Genomic DNA, 20,000 nt, shown 5'->3' on the forward strand with positions numbered 1-20,000 from the left:
CCGGCCTTCGGCCCGCACGCCACCGCGCCTAATCCCATTCTCATCCGTTTCCCAATCCTGTCTCGCTCCGGGGAGCACCGCGCACCCGTGGAACGACCCCCTCGTTGGCCGGGCGGTCCCCCAAGCCGCAATCCACAGGCGCCAGCACGGGAGCGCCCATCCATCCGCGGCCTGGCACGCGACCGGGTGGAGGGCCGCACGCTCACAGGGGATGGGGAGGGGGCGCGAGACGGGCTCCACCCCCTCCTCCCCCCAGCGCACACCGGGGCGACCCGCGGCCGGGGCACGCAGCGCACACAGGCGGGCGCCCTTCACAGCTGGAACGCCGGCCCGGCCCGGCGTGACCCTCCCCCAGAGTTCAGAGGGGGAGGCGCGGACCACGTTAGGCGAAGAGTGGCACTCGGCCCCCACCGCGGGGGCCGGCGGACCGCTCCCCCCCACGGCAGGGGAGGAGGGAACTCTGCCCACGCACAACTGGCAGCCGCAGGGGCGGCGGCTGACGACGCGCAGAGAGGCGGCGGGCTGGGGGATCCGACAAACCCCAGAAGAGGACACGCCTCCACGATCGCTAGAGAAGACGCTTTCTCGCCGAAGGTGGATCGCCCCCGACCCCCGGTCACCCCCGTAAGGGCCCTGGGCGGAGGTGTGGGGGGGTCTGCGGTATGGGGCAAAACACGCACGGTTGGCGACTCCTGAGCGTTCGCGGTCGGGGCCCCTGGTCCAAAAGCCACCTCACTTCGAGGGGAACACTCCCCCGTCGGTACGGGAGAGGGGTCACCGAGGCAGACCAGGCCGGTGGCAGAGGCCCCCCACGGGGCCGGCCGGCACCACGTCGCCGGCCCGGCCCCACCACGATCGCCCACACGACCGTGCAACAACCCCCCCCTCGGGCAGGGAGGGAAGAGCACAAGCCGTGCGCTCGCCTTTCGAAGTCCGCCACGCACACATCGTGGGGACGCCGAGACAACGCCCCCCGCCCGCCCACGCGGCGCAGGAGGATGCCTCTGGGCTTGCCCGCCTCGACCCCCCCCAACCCCAAGCACGCTGCTCGAGGGTGTACCCAACGCAGCAGACGCTGCAGCGGCGACCAGAGGGGGACGCCGGGAACGAGGACGACAACCACCGCTCGGTTTCGGGCACCTTGGAGAACAACCCGGTGCGCTCCGGGGGCACCACAAAAGGGCCACGCAGACCCAGCAGCCGCGCGCCAAACGGGGCGCGCCACCGGGCGGGCGGCACGGCCCCACACCCGTCCGTCACGGGGAGGGGTGATCCCGGCCAGGCAACAGCCACACAGGGCGAGCGAGGGCTGCCCGCTGCGTCAAGAGGACTCACGATCCCCCGCCAACGCCACGAGGCCGAGGGCGGGGCGACCGCGGTCGGGCCGGATAGTCTCGCACCCGCGCCTCCCACGCACCGCCCACAGGCGGGGAAGGAGAGGTGAGGTGCCCGCGGGCAGAACGAGAAGAGCGGCCACCATTCACCATGAATGGACCGTCCCTCGCCTGGCACGCGGCTCAAGGCCCGGGAGAGCGCGACGTCACCACATCGATCAGGCCCCGAGGACGGGGAGGGTTGGGGGAGGTCAGTCAGGCCGGCGAGGACAGCGATCGGAGGAGCCCGCTTCAGCCTCGCCAGCCCCGCCTCCCAAGCACAACCCAAAGACGAGGACCGCCTGACACGCAACGGCACAGAGCCAGCGGGGTAATGGGGAAGGTTGCCGCAAACCTCCCCCCCCTCCGGGTGCCGTCTCTCGAGGGGACAAGAGACCAACGCGAGAGGCGGGCACCACCGTCGGGACACTCCGACGCCCTAGAGCCGGCGCGCGGGCCCAGGCGGTCAGCTCAAAGGGAACAGGGCAGGGCGCTGGATCCCCAGGAACCCAGAACCCTGTCCGCGTGCGGAGGCCCAACCCCTCCAGCGACAGTCGCCGAAGGACAGCGTGTCAGTACTAACCTGCAGGCGGAAGATGACGATATGAGGTGATCAAAAACACCGCGCAGGAAGACGGGGACCGAGCCACTTGAACACGCCTGCCCCCACGACACTCGACACGGCCACCTGTCCCCAGCAGGTCCCCAGCGCCAGCAGACAAGGGGCACTCAGGGACATCTGGTCGGCCCCCCCCCCCCCGTGGCGTAGAGGGCCAGGGAGGCCCTCACCGTCCACGCGCGCCACCCAGGGCCCAGCACGGGGACTTGTGGAGGAGAAAACATCGGGACGGGACCGCCACGGCCCACGAGCGGCCGCGGGCCGACAGGGGTCGCCCTCGCCGGCCACCCAGGGCCACCCAGGGCCCGGTCCCCGGCCCCAGCACGGGGACTTGTGGAGGAGAAAACATCGGGACGGGACCGCCGCGGCCCACGAGCGCCCACGGGCCGACAGGGGTCGCCCTCGCCGGCCACCCAGGGCCACCCAGGGCCCGGTCCCCGGCCCCAGCACGGGGACTTGTGGAGGAGAAAACATCGGGACGGGACCGCCGCGGCCCACGAGCGCCCGCGGGCCGACAGGGGTCGCCCTCGCCGGCCACCCGCGCCACCCAGGGCCACCCAGGGCCCGGTCCCCGGCCCCAGCACGGGGACTTGTGGAGGAGAAAACATCGGGACGGGACCGCCGCGGCCCACGAGCGCCCGCGGGCCGACAGGGGTCGCCCTCGCCGGCCACCCGCGCCACCCAGGGCCCGGTCCGTGCCCCCAGAGTAGGACTCGGAAGAAGCCACGGACGACTGGGTGCCACTCACAGGGCTATCCCTGCCTCCTGATCGGGAACCAGGGAAAATGGGTAGGAAAGGCGAGGCCGAGGGAGAGGGACACGCATGCACGGGACGGCGGCCGGTCGCCGGACACCCTCCTCTCCCGTCCGCGTGTGCCGTCTCCTTCCTGTCCCCGCGGGGTGGGTCGGGTCTCCAAAGCGGCCACAGCGTGCTGGTCGACCTGCCCGGGCAGCCCCGCAAGCCGCCTGGCTGGCTGAGCCTGGAAGCGCGGCGACAACGTCCTCCCGCCACACAGCCCTGCAGGCCCAAGCTCTGCCTCCCAGATGTCCCAGCCGGCGTCCCGGCACGAACCAGATGGCCCCGCGAAGGCTGCTTGCTTCCCGGAACTCAGCCTCGCTCGCATCGGGGACTGTCCCCTGCTTTGCCTGCTGCACCGAAGATGCAGAGGACAAGAGACTTGTAGAAAAGCGGCCGCCAGGTGGAGCCCGACCACAACCGGCGCCAGCCACCAGAGGTCTGCTGCAAAACACGGGGCAACCCTCTGGAGCCCATCATTTCAGAGTCCAGAAGGTCCCCCGGGGGCATCAAACACAGTCCCCCTACTCCCCACGGAAGCCATCGAAAAATGACGGGTCAGTCTAGGGCCACGCCACCCTGAACGCGCCCAATCTCGTCTGATCTTGGAAGCTAAGCAGGCCCCGGCCTGGCTAGCACTGGGATCAAAGAAAGGATGGGTCGGCCCGACCACCGACACCGTCCACCAAACCCGTCTCTGCACAGACCACAACATAGCCGAGAGACAGACAGGCAGAAACAGAAAGAGAGAAAGGGAGAGAAAGGAAAAGAACAGAAAGAAAAGAGACGGAGAAACAGAGAGAGAAAGTCAGAAAGAAGAAAACAGTAAATAAGAAAAGACAGGAAGAGGGCGCGGGGAAGAAAGAAAAAGGAAGGGAGGAAGGAGATAGGAAACACAGAAAGACAGAAGGAAAGAAGAAATAAGGAAAGAAAAGACAGGCAGAAAGAAAGAGAATGAGAAAAAGGAAGGAAGGATGGAAGCAGAAAGAAAGAAGAAAGAAAGAAAGACAGACAGACAGAAGGAGGGAAAGAAAGAAAAGAAAAAGAAAGGAAATTAAGAGAGAAAAAGAAAGAGCACGGAAAGATGGAAAGAGAAAAAGATAGAGAGAAGGAAGGGGAGAGAAAGTATAGAAAGAGACAGAAAGGAAGAAGGAAGGAGAGAGAAAGGAGAGAATGAGAAAGAAAGAAGGTAGGAAAGTAGAAAGGGGGAAGAAAGATGGAAAAAACAGAGATAGAAACACAGGATAACAGGAGAAAGGAAGAGAGGAAAGAAAAATGGAAAGAAATACGGAAGGAAGGAAGGCAGGCAGGCAGGAAGGAAGACAGGAAGACTGAAAGAAGGAAACAAAAAAGAAGTAAAGAAAAGGCAGAAGGAGGAAGAGAAAGAAAGAAAGAAGAGGGGGGGAGAGATGATAGGATGAGAAAACCTTTCTGTCGTGGAATCATAAAACCCCTTCCTATCTTAGGATCATGAAACCCAGGGTGGAACTATGATACACTTCACATTCTCAGAGCACGCCGGCTGGTGAAACAAAGAAAGAAGTCAGGGACAAAGAGAACACATTCACGGGGCCTGGCCGGGGGCCAGGGTGGGGCGGCCCGAGGCTGTCGCCAGAGCCATCTCTGTGGCAGGACGTCGCAACACGCCTACCGGATTTTCCCATAACGCTCGCCCGCCGCCAGGTGACCCCCGTCATCCACCGATCCAAGTGCCAGCCTGGAAAGGACGGGCTCCCTCGTGGGGGAGGGAGCGTGGGGGCGGGAGTGGGTACACACTGGGTCGCAGGCCTCCTCCCGGCCCCTCTCGGACCACGTCTCTCAGCCCTCGGGCACACTCCCCACCACTAGTCGACCAGAGAGCCCCCGGGGGGGGGGGGGCGGAGGGGGGCGTCCACGGCAGGGAGAGAGGACAGGGACCCATCGGCCCGTGCTAGATGCCACGGGTGGAGGCAGGACCTGCTGAAGACACACGAACAGTACGGAGAGGTTCAGAGCGGGGCCTAGGCGCAGCCACTCACGATGATCTCACAGTTGGACTATCTGTCACGGTGCACCGAAGCGCATGAAGTGGGCGCTCCCGGAAACGGCGTGTGTGTGTGTGTGTGTGTGTGTGTGCGCGCGCGCGCGCGCGCGTGCGCGTGCGCGTGTGCCTGTGTGTGGGAGGGAGAGAGAGAGAGAGAGAGAGATGGGAGAAGACGGTCGGTACATTCACTCACTCCTGTACCCGGGCCAGTCGTTTCTCCCGAAGGACAGAAATCCATAAAACACCCACGTCTAAAGAGTGTTTACACAGAGCTAACCCTAGGTCGAATCAGTCAGGAGTCGAGTGCGGGGAATCCTATGGTCCCAAACTGGGACTCCAGTCCCGGCCCCATAGCAAAAGGGGGTCATTTCTCAGAAAACGCACGCACACAGAAACGGGTAACGTTTATACAATTTTATACCGTGGTAGTGACTTCCTTCCCCGCGCCCGTGTTCTTGGGATTGGTCTCACTACATAGTACTTTTTTGTTTTTTCTGAGCTTTATTTTATTTTATTTTATTTTACTGTCATTTCGTTAGAGATGATGGGGAGGGGTGGCGGGGGAGCAGGGCATAGTTCACTCACTGGAAGCCTCAAACTCCTGGGCTCCAGCGATCCTCCTTCCTCAGCCTCCCAAATCGCTGGGACTACAGGCGTGTGCCACCATGCCCGGCTAATTTTTTTCTATTTTTGGTAGAGACGGGGGTCTTGCTTTTGCCGAGGCAGGTCTCGAACTCCTGACCTCAAGCGATCGGTCCTCCTCCCCGCCTTGGCCTAGGATTACAGGCGTGAGTCACCAAGCCTGGCCTGGATCGGTTTTTAATAGGTAAGGTCTACGAGACATCCCAGTCCAAACATCGATTCGGTGGGTCTCTACAGGATTCCGGGCGGAGATCCGATCTGGGGTTTACAACGTGGAGAATTAAGGCCTGGCTAGCAAAGAGCCCAGTGACTGAAGAGGGACGATGCTCGTCAGTCGTACAGAGCCTGAAAAGATGCAACACGGGGAAACGTTTCCAGGTTCCTCTCAGAAGAGGATGTCAGATGAGATGCCGAAATGAAAAGAATGGGTTCAAGCCAAAAGGAAAAATAGATAAATAAGTCAATAAATAAAACTACGGGAGACAGCCAGGAGACACTGTTTCCTCAGAAATGGCTAGGAAGCCTCCCAGGATAACCTGGATAGCAGCATATGTTCCTCCTCTTCCTCCGGCTCCCTCTCTTGTGTTCGTGTTTGTTTTCTGCAAACGCCAAGATGGGGCAGGGGTGGGGGACACCACGCCGGGTGGGCGAGCAGATCACCCTGCCCACCACAGGAGGGAGCACACACACACCCACCCACCCCGGGTCATCACTCTGTAGTTCCGCGTGAGTGAGGTGAGGCCCGGAACGGTGCTAGTAGCTTTCCAAGTGGTCAAAAAGAATGCACAATAACTGGACCGAGGCCTGTCTGGACGCTGTAAAGGCCCACTTGAAAACTTATGCTTGCTCGCTAGGTGACCGATGTCCGCTTGACCTATGTCTGTAATTGGAAATACGTACCTTGCGGAGATAAAACAAAGCAATTAACTTGTAACTAAGTGTTTAAACTTTCCAGCTGCCTGTTGTAAAATTGATTGTGCTTGCTTAACGCCTGAAAGAATGTTCCTTAATTGGAGCTATCTGTTTCTGTAAACCTGCTCGCTTAAAGACTGTAACCGAAACGAAACGGGGGCCCGAGGCTGGTCCCGGACCACACAGCTGCGGAGTAGGTGGTATAGTGTTGTTTCAACCGCCGTGCCTAAAGTCACGGAGCTCTAGCTTAGGATAGTCTGAAACCTTCCTGCTTTTTTCGGCTCGGGGCCATTCTCTGTACCTGTACCCTAACAGGGCAGGGGGTGGTCGCTGGCCAGCTAATATGGACTCATGACTTGGCTCAATTCGGTCTCTAGGTTGTCCTGTCTCGCACTCCGTACTATAACAGATGCCATACCGGTTCAACCCAGCTCTGAAGGAAAGAAATGCGGAGCGTTCCACTAGCCGGAGGAAGGCAAAACGCACCTCTGCCTTCCTCTGAGGGCACGTCTGAGTGAACGGGTCGTTCTCCCTGCCCGTCACCCCAAGCCCCTCATCCCGGACCCCACCACACCCGGCCTTGACCTCCTCGGCCCTGCCCACCAGGCCCCATCATGGCCTCTGGAGCCTGGGCTCTCTCTCTCTCCAGGCACTGGCACTGCCCCCCGCCCCCACCCCGGGACATGAGATCCAGGGCCTCTGTCTCCCAGGCCTCCCAGCTGTCTTGACTTGCGGACTCAGTGCCTGCTCTGCCAGAGAGACCTCTTGCTGCGGGGTGGCTCTCAGTGGCTGCATCTCAGCGGTCTAACGTGTCCCCCACCATCCACGTGGCCGCCGGCGTCAGGCTTCGGTGCCGTAGTGCCACCCTGCCTCCCTTCCGGGGGAATCCCACGCTGCCTCAGGCCCATTATGACCTGGAAGAGGCTGCACCTGTGGGGTCTGCCCATTTCCATTACCCCCCCCCACACACACACATCACCCCCCGGTCCCCCCATAGGGGTTAGGAAGAAGGCAACACGTCCTGGTACAAGGGTTGAACTGAAGGGGCGAGTGAGTGGCCACCTGGCAGGGGCATCGCAACAGATGGCTGAAGAAGTCAGCCGCCGAGTGCAGAAATGTCACGGAACTTGGGGTGCCACTGCCTTGCTGAGATAGGGCCAGGGCAGGCTTTAAAAGGCTAAAATTCTCCCTGCCTTTGGTACGTTAATACAGAACCCATGGTCCTTTCTAATTTTTGATTCCCGGAGAGGCAGGAAGTATTCCAAATGGCCACGCCATGGCTTTTCTAAATTGCCCACAAGGCCTTCTCCGACCCAGCGGGTCAGGGGTTTGCTTTGGTGTTACATCGTGGTAAAAGAGACATCCCACAGCAGTGACCATGTCCATCGACTCCGTCGGCGCTCTCAGGCTCGTAGTCCCACTTTTCAGACAAGCCTGGATGGCCACTCCGTGTCACTCTTTGCCAAATGCCAGCCACTCTCCTCCCCGCCCCGCATCCCCCATTTGGCCACCACAACTCTTCATCCCCAGGCGCCCTCCGGTAAAGTGTGCTCCTGTCTGTACACCTACTCCGTTGGGGGCGGGGGGGGGGGCGAGGTGGCACAAGAGGTGGCTGGTGGCCGGAGCAGGCCCGCCACCTTGAGTGTGTGGAACAGCGCTGAGGATTTCCTAAGGGAAGAAAGAGGGTGGGGAGAGCGAGAGAGCATCTCCTCCTCGTGAACCTCACAGATGATTGAGGACAAACAGGCCTGCACGGGGGGGGGGGGGGGGGGGAGGGGAGGGGAGGGGCAGGGAGGGTGCCGAGTCTGCACCAGAGAAAATGGCTTTGTGGGGGGGTGGGAGGGGAAGAGGGCAGAAAGATTTTCTGTCTTTCTAAAACTTCCCCCAGGCTTTTGGGAACTTGCAGCCCGGCCTGCATCCCTGCATCCCTGAGGCACGTTAACTCTTTGGTTATAACTCCAGGTGGCCCCCAGGGTGGGCGGCCCACAGAGTTCAAGGGCTTTCTTCTCAGCAGAGACGGGACCTTTAGAACAGCTAACTGCAGTAATTGCCTGAAGCTGAGAACCAACCCTCCCTCCTTTAAAACCTCTGTATTTCTGCCTAGGCCTATGTTCACGAAATTTGGGGGTTTGAGACTGAGAAGCTCTACCCTATTTATTTCCTCCTTTGTCAGCAAAGTAGACTCTCTGTTTTCTTACTCCTCATACCGCTTGTCCTCGTTACTCGGCCTCGTGGACAAGCAGCTGAGCTTTCGGTCACAAGTCCACACCCCAGGGTGGAGGGGTCCAATCCACCCCTGTCCAGACCTGGGCCCTTCCTGCCTCCCTCCCGAGACGATCTGTTTGGCAGCCCAGCCGCCTTGGACTGGGCCACAAGGAGGACACAAAGTAAAGACCCAGCCCCCCCCCCCCCACACACACACACACACACGGTAGTGGCGGTGGGTGGCAGTTCTCCAAGGGTTTGGGGCTTTTCCTGAGGCAGGAGACGGAGGGGACTGATTTCTTTAGAGCTCCGTCCCCTCCCCCATGCGCTGTGCCGCCTGGAAGCGGCAGCTCGCGGGGCGGGGTCGGGGCTGAAAGCGGCTCCACCCGAGAGAAGCCCGAGGCGGCTACGTGCGAGCGCGCATGCGCAGTCAGCTCGCGGGGCGGGGTCGCGGCTGAAAGCGGCTCCGCCCGAGAGAAGCCCGAGGCGGCTACGTGCGAGCGCGCATGCGCAGTCAGCGCAGTGAGTGGGGGAGGGGTGGAAAACGGCGGAAGGGCTCCGCCGAGGGCCCGGCCATCTGTGCGGCCAGGCTAGGGGTTTCCCTCTTGGGCCGGGAGCTCGTACTCCGCCCCCAGCCCGCAGGCAATCCCGAGGGGCAGAAGCACGACTTGCTGGGCACCTCCTCGGGCGAAGCGGTCGCGGTGGCTGGGTTACGTGGGGCCCAGACGAGTCTCTGGTTCTGGGAGCGGCACCTCCCCCACGCGCCTCTCCTCTTGGGCCTTCACACCCCCCCCCCCCCGCTCCGGCCCCAGGGGAGGGGAGGAGTGGGGGGCAGGGATCTTAAGCCGCCCCCCGCCCGCCACCGCCAGCTGACCCGTCCCGTGGTTGGCCCAGGGAACCCTAGAAAAACCCTTAAACCTGAGCTGCTGCCCCGCAAGGACAGGGGAAGTCAGACACCCCTCCCTGATGGAGTCAGATTTTATAACAATGAGATACTGAATGTCCGACGGGCCTAAGGCCAGGCAAGACAAAGCTTAACGCATATCTAGCAGGCCAACCGTTTACTGAACTACAGGGCACTTGAGTTTTGGGTAAACTGTCCAGTGGCTTGTCTGTGATTAGCAGACCTCCTTACCTTAACTGAAAACATGATGCAAAGCCTTTAGGCAGAGGTTCATTTATGTCATCAATTGCAAATCAAAGAATCTTTAAACCCAGCTGTAAACCTGTAAACACCGCACCCTCCCTCCCCCGCCCCCCCCAACTGCCAGATGTCCTGCCTTTTCAGCGCAGACCAATGTACCCCTTCCATGTTTTGATTTGTGATTTTACATGTAATTCCTGTCTCCCTAAAATGTATGAAGCCAAACTGTAACCCACCCCACCACAATGGGTCCGCTTGCTCAAGGCTTCTTGGGCGTAGCTCTCTGGGCCATGATCACGGCCGTTGGGCTCAGAATAAAACTCTTTAAATTATTTTGCAGTGATTTGGGGTTCTTTTCCATGGACGAGTCAATCGTGTTCACATTATTTTAGCCTTGGGAGCTTTTTCTTTTCTATTATGTCTGATCCTGATCGCTAGCCAGGTATTCATTCATATTTTTGGTTGGTGGTGGTGCTCAAGCTCGTCTTTGTACGTCCCAAATTGGCGAAAGCCACCGTGAATATGTTTTACACCTTCCAAGAGCTAGCGCTTATTGCCGTATCATAACCAGGGCTCGCAGCAATTTTTCTTTTTTTTTTTTTTAAAGCTGCTTCCACTTTCTACCTGGGTATACATACGAGTATACCCTTTAAATGAATGCTTGCATCGAGGAACCAGGAAGTGGTTTTTGTTGTTGTTGCTGTTGTTGTTTTCCCCCAGTCATTTATCTGCTCCTCAACCCTCATTATTTATCTCTCTCACACACAGACACACACACACACACACACACACACACAAACACACACACCCCATCTCTGTAGAAAAGCTCACGGAGATTGTTCATCCACCGCGTGCTTTCTGTTGACAGTATCTGAGACGATAAGGAGCACCATGCATTCTGTTCTAAGAGAAAAATTGCATATATCAGTATGATTATATTTTACTTCTTGTGTGAATTTAGTGGATCTCATAAAAGCTGATCTTGATTTTCACAGCAGAGAAAAGTGGGCTTCTGTTTTGGTTTTGTTTTTGTTTTTCTGGAGGGGTGGTGTCTTCACATAAGTGATCATCTTTACAAGTATGCTATATCCGAGAAATTTCAGAAAGCTGCAAAGAGTGACTTGTTGACAATGCTTGCATTGAATGATGTATCTGAATCTGTGAATCGAAGGGGTCAGCATCTGACCAGAAAGCACTGTTAGAGGAAGAGGGGTTTCGGGTCTTTTCCTAAATTGTATCTGCCTAAGGCGGAAAATATTTCTGTTTCCCTATGACATGGTATTTTCCTCACAAGCAGTGTTAATGGCTCCATATGACTCTAGACTGGCTGCAGAGCAGAGACTCCATGGTCTCCACTACTTGACTCTGTCTGTCCAAGAATGGCCTCCACAGCTCTCCTCTGTGAGATATCCACTCTCAGAGGTGGCACGGTATGGTGGGTAGGGGGATATGCTGGATTTTGAAAACTCAGAGTTTGAACCCCAGTGCTTTATTTCTTAGCAACATGAACTTTGTCAGATCACATCACCCTGCTGAAGCCCAGTCACCTAAAGGGTAGAAAATGCAATGGATAGATTGACGCTTCTCTTCTCTTCTCCTCTCTTCTTTCTCTCTTTCTTTCTTTCCTTGTGTCTTCCTGTCTCTCTCTCTCTCTCTCTCTTTCTTTTTGTCTTTTTCTTTTTTTTCTTTTGACGGGCCCTCACTCTGTTCCCCAGACTAAAGTGCAGTACCATCATCATAGATCACTGCAACTTCAAACTCCTGGCCTCAAGCGATCCTTTCCCCCTAGGCTTCCCAAAGTGCTAGGATGCAGTTTTATTTTTATCTGTGACACCATGGGAGGAAATATCTTTTAGGGTCATAGGGTCAGAAATTTAGATCTCTTCTTTGAACTCATGGTAGCGGCTAACTGGGATTTTCAGTGTGTAAACGTAAGCCACTTGTAATTTCACCAGTACTCCCGTTACTTGTCATCTATTCAGGAGGTGAACTCTTCTTCCCCTACCATCTACTGTTCAAACGCGTTGGCCACAAGGATAATTTGAATATCAGATTCAGAGCACAAATAATTAAGGTCCTGTAGCGTTAATAAGTAAAAGGGGCCACACACAAACCTGTGGAAGTCTGTGTCCCTTCCAGTTTTTTATTTTGTTTGTTTGTTTGTTTGTTTTTGGGTCCCCCCCCCCCCCGAGACTGAGTCTCACTCTGTTGCCCGGGCTAGAGTGAGTGCCGTGGCGTCAGCCTAGCTCACAGCAATCTCAAACTCCTGGGCTCAGTCGATCCTCCTGCCTCAGGCTCCCCAGGAGCTGGGACCACAGGCATGTGCCACCATGCCCGGCTAATTTTTTTCTATATATTTTTAGTTGTCTGGACAATTTCTTTCTATATTTTTAGTAGAGACGGGGGCGGGGGGTCTCACTCTCGCTCGGGCTGGTCTCGAACTCCTGACTTTGAGCGATCCTCCCGCCTCGGCCTCCCAGAGTGCTAAGTTTACAGGCCTGAGCCAACGCGTCCGGCCTGTGTCCATTCTTTAATGTTGTGTGTTGCTCAGTTATGAAAAGGCAAGGGAACATAAAATCCGAGTTTTAGGGATGACTTATAGGCTCAGTATTCTTTTTTTTTTTTTTCCTCCTCTAAGCCTATGTGAATATCAAGGAGGGTAAAAAATTCAGTGTTCTCAGTTCAGTGCCCAACCAACCTCTGTTTCCAGAGTAAAAATTGAGCATCCTATTACACCTTTATTTCCCTTTGGTATGCTAAGGCCCAACTCGGCAGAGAGGTCACTGTTTATTCTCTTTGCTAAGATCACATGTGCCATAGTCTGTCTGCTTTGTCTCCTTTAGGGGTAATCATCCAATCTTACCCGGGCCCCTCACATCCTCGTGACAATAGGCCTCCTTGGTTTACTGAAATAGAAAAGACCGGCTCATCAGCAATGTTCGATCGGTTGCTTCAGAAACAAATGTTGTTCTGCTTTCTTTACTATGGTTTTTTTTTTTTCCTTCTTTCTTCCGTCAGACCCAATCCGATATAGGTGGGAGAGAAGGTAACCGGAGCCTCTTGAAAAACCGAAGTGAACCAAAGCGAGCTCACAGATTCAGATAGAAATCAGGAGGAAGAAAAATTGAGAGATAACATGGATTTTCTGTCTAGCGGGTGTTCTCACACTTCAATTTTACCAGAAGCGTTAGGTAGGATGACGATGACGATAATTGTGACAAACACTATTCTCATTGGACAGATAAGGAGGCAGGCTCAGAGTGACGAGTAACCTGGGCCTAAATAGATCGCTAAGAAGCATCATAGTGTGTTCCTTGGTTACGCTGTTTTGTGAAGCTCAAAAAGTTTGGGGTGCGCGTGCGCGTGCGTCCATGTGCGTACGCAATCATAGGTGTTCTAGTAAAACGGATACGAGGTAGGATTTCCCATACCTTCAATGATTTCATGTCCTGCAGGAACATAATGTTCCGGGATCAGGTTTTTATTCTGCCTTCTGTGCCACATGCTCAACATGCCTGTGACTTTACAGCCGAGACTTGCTCAGGGGGAGCCCATTCTCATCTTCTGGGAGGTTCTGCTAATCTTTAAAAGACAAGGACATAGGAAGATGATCCTATAACAACGACTGTGACCACGATTAAAGGCTTACTGTTTACCACGCGTGCTTCTGTGGGCTTTGCCTGCATTTGCTTTTTCACTCTGCACAATATCCCTGTGAGGTAGGCACCATGATTTCTGCATTTGCAGATGAAGAGGCTGAGGCTCAAGAGGATGTATGACTCGCCAAGTTACCAAACACGGAGTGTCGTCCAGGAAGCCAGTCCAGGCCCCCCGGCTCTGCAGCCACTCTGCAATGCTGATTCTGAGCCTGACCGTTTCATCACTGGTGGCTCCCTGAGAACCTTGACTCGGCCCCCTTCCTCAGTTCACTTGGGAAACATATTCATGTGTGTGTATTTCTCTCCTTCCCTCTCCCACCCCCCCCTCTCTGTTTTAGTTTTTATTATTTTGAAAAGTGCATAGAACGATAAAAACTTTAAAAGTAGGAAAAAGCTTACGGAACACGTAAGGACACAGAGAAAGAAAATATCTGTGTACAACAGTGCAACGCATTTGTGTTTTAAGTCGTGGTGTTGCAAAAGAGTCCAAAAGTTTAAAAGAAAGAAAAACAAACAAACAGACAAACAAACAAACAAACAAAAAAAAAAACCAAACCACCATGGAAAAGTTTATGAAGTGAAAACACTTACAGTAAGCTAAGGTTAATGTATTATTGAAGAAAGAAATTTCTAAAGGTAAATGTCGTGTGGCCTAAGTGTCCAGGGTTTATGAAAACCTACAGTAAGTAATGTCCTAGGCCTTCACATTCACTCACCACTCACCGCCAACTCACAGACTCACCCAGAGCAACCTCCCGCCCGCCCTGCAAGCTCCATTCACCGTAAGTGCCCTGGCCAGGTGTCCCACTGCACAGAAACCTATTAGACTGCATTTCTTCCCATTACTATCAGTAGTTGTACATTTCTTAGGACTGTAGGCCTACGATACACCTCCAGGCATAGTTAGGGGTTGGGAAGAGGAGGGAAGAGGCCATTCTTCATTTATTAATTGGGTAGCATGGGGGCAGGGGAGGCAGTTTCCTCCTTCTCCTCCTCGTCCCCCTTCTCTCTTGTTTTGCTTCTCCCTCTCTTGTTTTTCTTTATTCCCCTCCCAGTTCCCCCTTCCATCGTCTCGATGGATTTGGATGAGACGTAGACATTTTCTACGTCAGGCCTTAATCATACCGAGGGAGCAGGAGAAAAGTAAGCCGCCTACCATGACACGATGGAATGGAAGTTTGTCAGCCATTGACTGCTGTGGCATTCCGACATTTAGTGTCTTCAGGACATTCTATATTTCTGCTATCCCACTAGAATATATCTCCTCGATCACTACTGTGTGGCCACATCCCAGCTGTTTCGTGAGCCACCCTCAATGTTCGTGACAATGTAGTGTGGGGACTCCCTCCGTCTGGTGCCTTAAACTCGCACATTTGGGGTTTTGTATCAGGATAGCAAAGCGATCGCCTTTAAATAACCTGGCTGGCCATGGTGGCTCATGCCCGTGATCCCCGCAACTTGGGAGGCAGAGACGGGAGCGTGACTTGAGCCCAGCAGCTGGAGACCAGCCTGGGTAACACGATGAGACCTCATCTCTACCAACAAAAAAAAGAAAAATTATGGCGGGTGTGGCAGCATTTGCCTATAGTCCCAGCTACTCAGAAGGCTGAGGCAGAGAGGATCACTTAAGCCCTGGATTTGGAGCTTGCTGTGAGCTACAATCAGGCCAAGGCGGCCTGGGAGAGGACAGAGTGAAAGAAATCCTGTCTCAAAAAAGAAAAGAAAAGAAAAGAAAGAAAACAAGACCGATAACACAACACAACTTAGAAGACTTGGTGTTACTGAAAGCTCGGCCACTTGCCCACGAGGCCGAATAACGAGGACAAGCTGTTTGAGGAGGAAGGAAAGAGAGAGTCTATTTTGCCGGTAAAGGAGAAAATAGGGTAGACCTTCCCATCTCAAGCCTCCGAATTTCCCCGATCATAGGGCTAGGCAGAAATACAGAGCTTTTAATGAGGGGGGGGAGGGGTTCTCAGCTTTAGCGATGATTGTGGTTAATTATTTCAATCGTCCAGGCTCTGCCAAAAACAAAGCCTGTGAACTCTGCCGGCTGCCCACCTGGGGGGGGGGGGGCGGGGCAGGGGACCACTTGGGAGTTTTAAGAAAAGATTTAACCTGCCTTGGGGACATAGGCCAGACTACAAGCTCCCAAAAGTGGTGGTGGTGGTGGTGGTGGTGGTGGTGGTGGGGAGCGTAAAACGACAGAACGTCTTTCTGTCCTTTATTGGTTTCTCCTTTTCCCCCCCCCCCCCAGGTGCCAAAAGACCTGAGACTGATGCCGAAAAGAAATAGGTACAGGCGCCCACGTGCACACACAAAGATATACGATCGAATACATCGTGTTGACAGTCGGGGAAACTGGAAGATGATGGGGAAGTATCACGAGCAACTTTGTATTTCTTCCAGGACAGGAAAATGGACACGAAGAGAAAAATTCATCGTTCTCGGCGTAGGATAAAAAGCCACATCTTGTTACTTAATATAATTCATTCTGTGATTTAAGTTTTTATACGATATGATATTCGATAAGCCTAAAAAACAAGATAAAAGAGAAACAAACAAAAGGGAAAAAATAAAAATAAAAAAGACGACGGGCAGAGGCCTACGGTCCCGGGAGGAGGCAGAGAGCGGGAGGAGGGGCGCCTCCCGCAGACAACAGGGCGGGTGGGCGGAGACCCGCTAGAGGCTAGGGCTGCCCCGGGCGGGCCCAGAGCTGCGGGCCCGGGAAGAAGAGGGTGGGACCGTCCGGACCGTGCTCTCCTCCCCGCCCTCCACACCTCCCGGGAGTCAGCTCTTAAACTCCCAACGTCACCTGACTTTCCGGATCCCGAGGTCTGATCAAAGTGGCCGCTAGGTGACACCCAGCAACCGCTGCCGGTGTCATCCTGAAAAGAACGGACCCTATGACTGACGGGGGTGGGGCGGGGTGGGGGTGGGGCGCACAGCGGGTGGCCCGGCCAGCTCCCCTTCCTCCTCGGAGCGGATCGGATCATCTGGAACTTTATCCAGAGAGGAGAGAGTGCCCCTGGGTGTGTGCTAGAAGCCGGAGGGTTGGGGCAGGGACCTACCCAAGAGAGAAGTAGAGTACAGGGAGTTTCAGAGTTGACCCACTCACGATCTCGCCCTGGTCAATACAAGAGTGGCAATATCTGTCACCGTGGAATGAACACTTGGTACCGAAGACCTTTGTCTATGCTGGCCCCCCTATGCCTAGGGGGGGGCATGTGGCCAGAATCTGACATCCTAAACGTCTTCGTAGAAAGAATTTGGGGGTGGGGGTGGGGGAGAGAGACAGAAAAAGAAAAGAGAGGGGGAAAGAAATGGCTGCCACAAAACTATCAGAACAGAGAAGCGACCGATAGGGCCTATCTGGTTAAGTTCTTTCCCTACCCAGAGAACGACTTGACGTAGCTGACGTCACTGCAGTCAGGCCACGTTCCGGTGGACACAGAGAGTCAGGGATAGAATTTCACGCTCGGCACTGTCTCTCGTGACAGCGGGAAGGTGGAGGGTGGCTGAGGGTTCTATGCTCCTTTATCACACACCGTCAGGTAGGTCAGGTAAAATTGAGGACAGATTTCCAGTGTTTCGAGAAAGGAAGAGCACTCGTGCAGGCCATCTATCTGTACGTGGGAGAGTGTCCCCGAAAAGTGGCTTTCAGTGCCGGGATGTGCCTAGGCCAAGAAGGTACACGATCCTGAGTGAGAATGGTCCGTCCCATAGAGTCAGTCGGTAGGAGGCCACCGGTCGAGACGGAACTGCCCCCCCCACACCCGCCCCCGCCCCACAGAGCAGACAGACTCAGAATGGAGTCACTCGGTGCCAGTGCCCTGCCCGGGTGCCCCATCATTCAACCGAACTGGGAAACAGGTGGGCTTTCCGACCCTCGGGAGGGAGCTTCACGGCGGGCGGACAGATCAGAAGGGGCCCGGCTCCCTTGAGCGGGCAGGCTGGGGACGGTCGGTGGGGTCTCTTGACAGGAGGCACCACGGAACCCTTGAGGCAATGTCGGGGGCACCTATGTTGCGGTCCAAAGCTAGCGTCTGAGAAGTCGTCCCGAAAGAATGATGGCGTCAACAAGTCCCCTCCGTTCAAGAAACGAGATTCATTTCTAGAGGAGGGCCACCCACGCGGGAGAACCGTAGGCTTCCTGTGGACATTCTCTTCAAAAGGCAATTCACTCAGCGGAGTGAAAACCGGAAAAATCGCTGTCCTCCGACGCAGCTGCAGAGAAAAGATGGCACCAAAATCAATGAAACACACACACACACACACACACACACACACAAACACACCTCCTCCCATCTGAACGAGCACTCCGGACGGTCACATAGGGAGAGCGACGGGCTCTCTTCCCACCCTGTGGTTTTCTACCTTTCGTTGCGGTTTTTTCCCTCAGTGGATAGAGGAGGAGACACAGGGGGCTCAGCCGGCATGCGAGTGGGTTTATCATCCTCTGTGAGTATCAACACGCGACACCACCTAAGTGAAGGAACACACCGGTGTTTCATGTCATGTGGCTCAATGCCTGGCAGATACGAGCCTTTGCAGGCCTCCTCGTGATCGACAGGACGTCGCCTTGGACACGGACACATCTTGTCCCTCCCTCCCGAGGCGATAGGCGGTTCCGTACCTCCTCGGGGCCAGGGCACAGTCTGCCTAGGCACCTACAACACGTGTGGCAACAGCCTCGATGGCTCTGCCATGAGAACGAACTCCCGTGGCACGGGGGTGGGGTGGGGGGGGTCGGGTGCTGAAGAATTCAGCTGAGTGAAGGAATGCCACGGGATTCAGAGTGCCATCGGTGGGCTGAGAGGCGAGCAGGGCGGGCTTTGAAAGGGTAACATTCTCCCTGCCTTCCGTCTGTCTGTGAATACAGAACGTACACGCCAGGCGGGGTGGCTCACGCCTGTAATCCTAGCACTCTGGGAGGTAGAGGCGGGTGGATCGCTCAAGGTCGGGAGTTCGAGACCAGCCTGAGCAAGAGCGAGACCCCCATCTCTACTAAAAATAGAAAGAAACTATATATCTAAAAATATATACAGAAACAGTATCTAAAAATATATACAGAAAAATATTAGCCGGGCACGGTGGCGCATGCCTGTAGTCCCAGGTACTCGGGAGGCTGGGGCAGTAGGATCGCTTGAGCCCAGGAGTTTGAGGTTGCTGTGAGCTAGGCTGACGCCACGGCACTCTAGTCTGGGCAACAGAGTGAGACTCTGTTTCAAAAAAAAAAAAAAAAAAAAAAAAAAAAAAAATATATATATATATATATATATATACACACACACACACACACACACACACACACGTATATCCAATTAGCTGGGCATGCTGGCACATGCCTGTAATCCCAGCTACTCGGGAGGCTGAGGCAGTCTGATCGCTTGAGCCCAGGAGTTTGAGATTGCTGTGAGCTAGGCTGACGCCATGGCACTCTAGCCAGGGCAACAGAACGAGAGACTCTGTCAGAAAGAAAAGAAGAGCGAGAGCGAGAGAGCGAGAGAAAGAAAGAAAGGAAGGGAGAGAAAGGAAAGAGAAGGAAGGGGGGGAGAGGGAGAGAGAGAGAGAGAGGAGAAAACTATTAAAAAATTCGGGACCAGATCCATCGGTCGGTACTCAGAAGCGTGACGATCGGGTGTTCCCGAGCACGTGTGAGATGTGTCTTCTCCCTGACGCCGCGTTTCCTCCACACACACATCACCCATCTGCCGTGGAAAAAAAGCAACAAAAAGAGAGAAAGAGATTAAGAAGGGAAAATGGAAACAGGGCAAAAGAGGAAGAAAGAAAGAAATTTCGAAAAAAAGAGACCAAAGTCACAGCGAGAAGGAAGAATACTGAGCCCAGAGCGACACCTAGTGACCACACCGTCACAAGCACCCTAGGGCCCCAATTCGCCAGAGACATCTGGTGGACCCCAGGGCAACATGTGGTCGACCCGGGGCCATGGCGTCTGCAGCCGATTCCCAGGCGGGCACACGAGCCCGGGGAAACTCATTCTCAGCGCGGGGAGGAGGGGAGGGGAAATAATAGCAAAGTCACACCAGATCCCTTTCTAGTTCATAAACGTGTTGATTGCGTGTTCACGCGCACGTGTGAGAAGGGCCTCCTGGTGTGTCGGCACGTCACCCGCGTGACGTGAAACCATGAATCCGGGGGGGGGGGGAGCGGAAAGGCGGGCAGGAAAAGGCAAAGAGAGAATAGATAAAATGAAAGGACCAAAAACAAAGTCACACAGCAGGGTAGGGGAGTGAGAGCAAGTCGAGAGACTGCAGACAGAAACTCCGAGAGGAGAGGAATGCTCCGGAGCGCCCCTCGCCCCGCGCGAGAAGAATACCGATCGCAGGGTGACCCCTAGGGGCAGCGAGGCCAGAGAGACCACATCCGCCCCGAAGCCTCCCTGTCAGGATGACAACCACAGAGCAGACATCTGGTCAACCACCCAAGGACCAGACATCTGGTCAACCAGCGAACCCATGTGGAGGCCGCATGCAGCAGCGACATCTGCTCGACCACTCAGGGTGCTCCCTGCCGGGAGGGTGTGTCTCTATGTGTGTGTGTCCGGGGGGGGGGGGAAGATTGCGATGAAAGTCACGCCAGGTCCCGGGATAGTTCGTGAGCGTGATA

The 20,000-nt window shown here is 55.4% G+C and overlaps 1 pseudogene; it reads left to right on the forward strand.

Annotated features, from left to right (window-relative positions):
* The first annotated feature begins 19,420 nt into the window (after positions 1 to 19,420).
* Positions 19,421 to 19,512, forward strand: LOC138379495 (small nucleolar RNA U13; annotated as a pseudogene).
* The last annotated feature ends 488 nt before the right edge of the window (positions 19,513 to 20,000 follow it).

This window comes from Eulemur rufifrons, unplaced genomic scaffold, assembly GCF_041146395.1.
Source record: "Eulemur rufifrons isolate Redbay unplaced genomic scaffold, OSU_ERuf_1 scaffold_34, whole genome shotgun sequence".
NCBI classification, from domain to species: domain Eukaryota; kingdom Metazoa; phylum Chordata; class Mammalia; order Primates; family Lemuridae; genus Eulemur; species Eulemur rufifrons.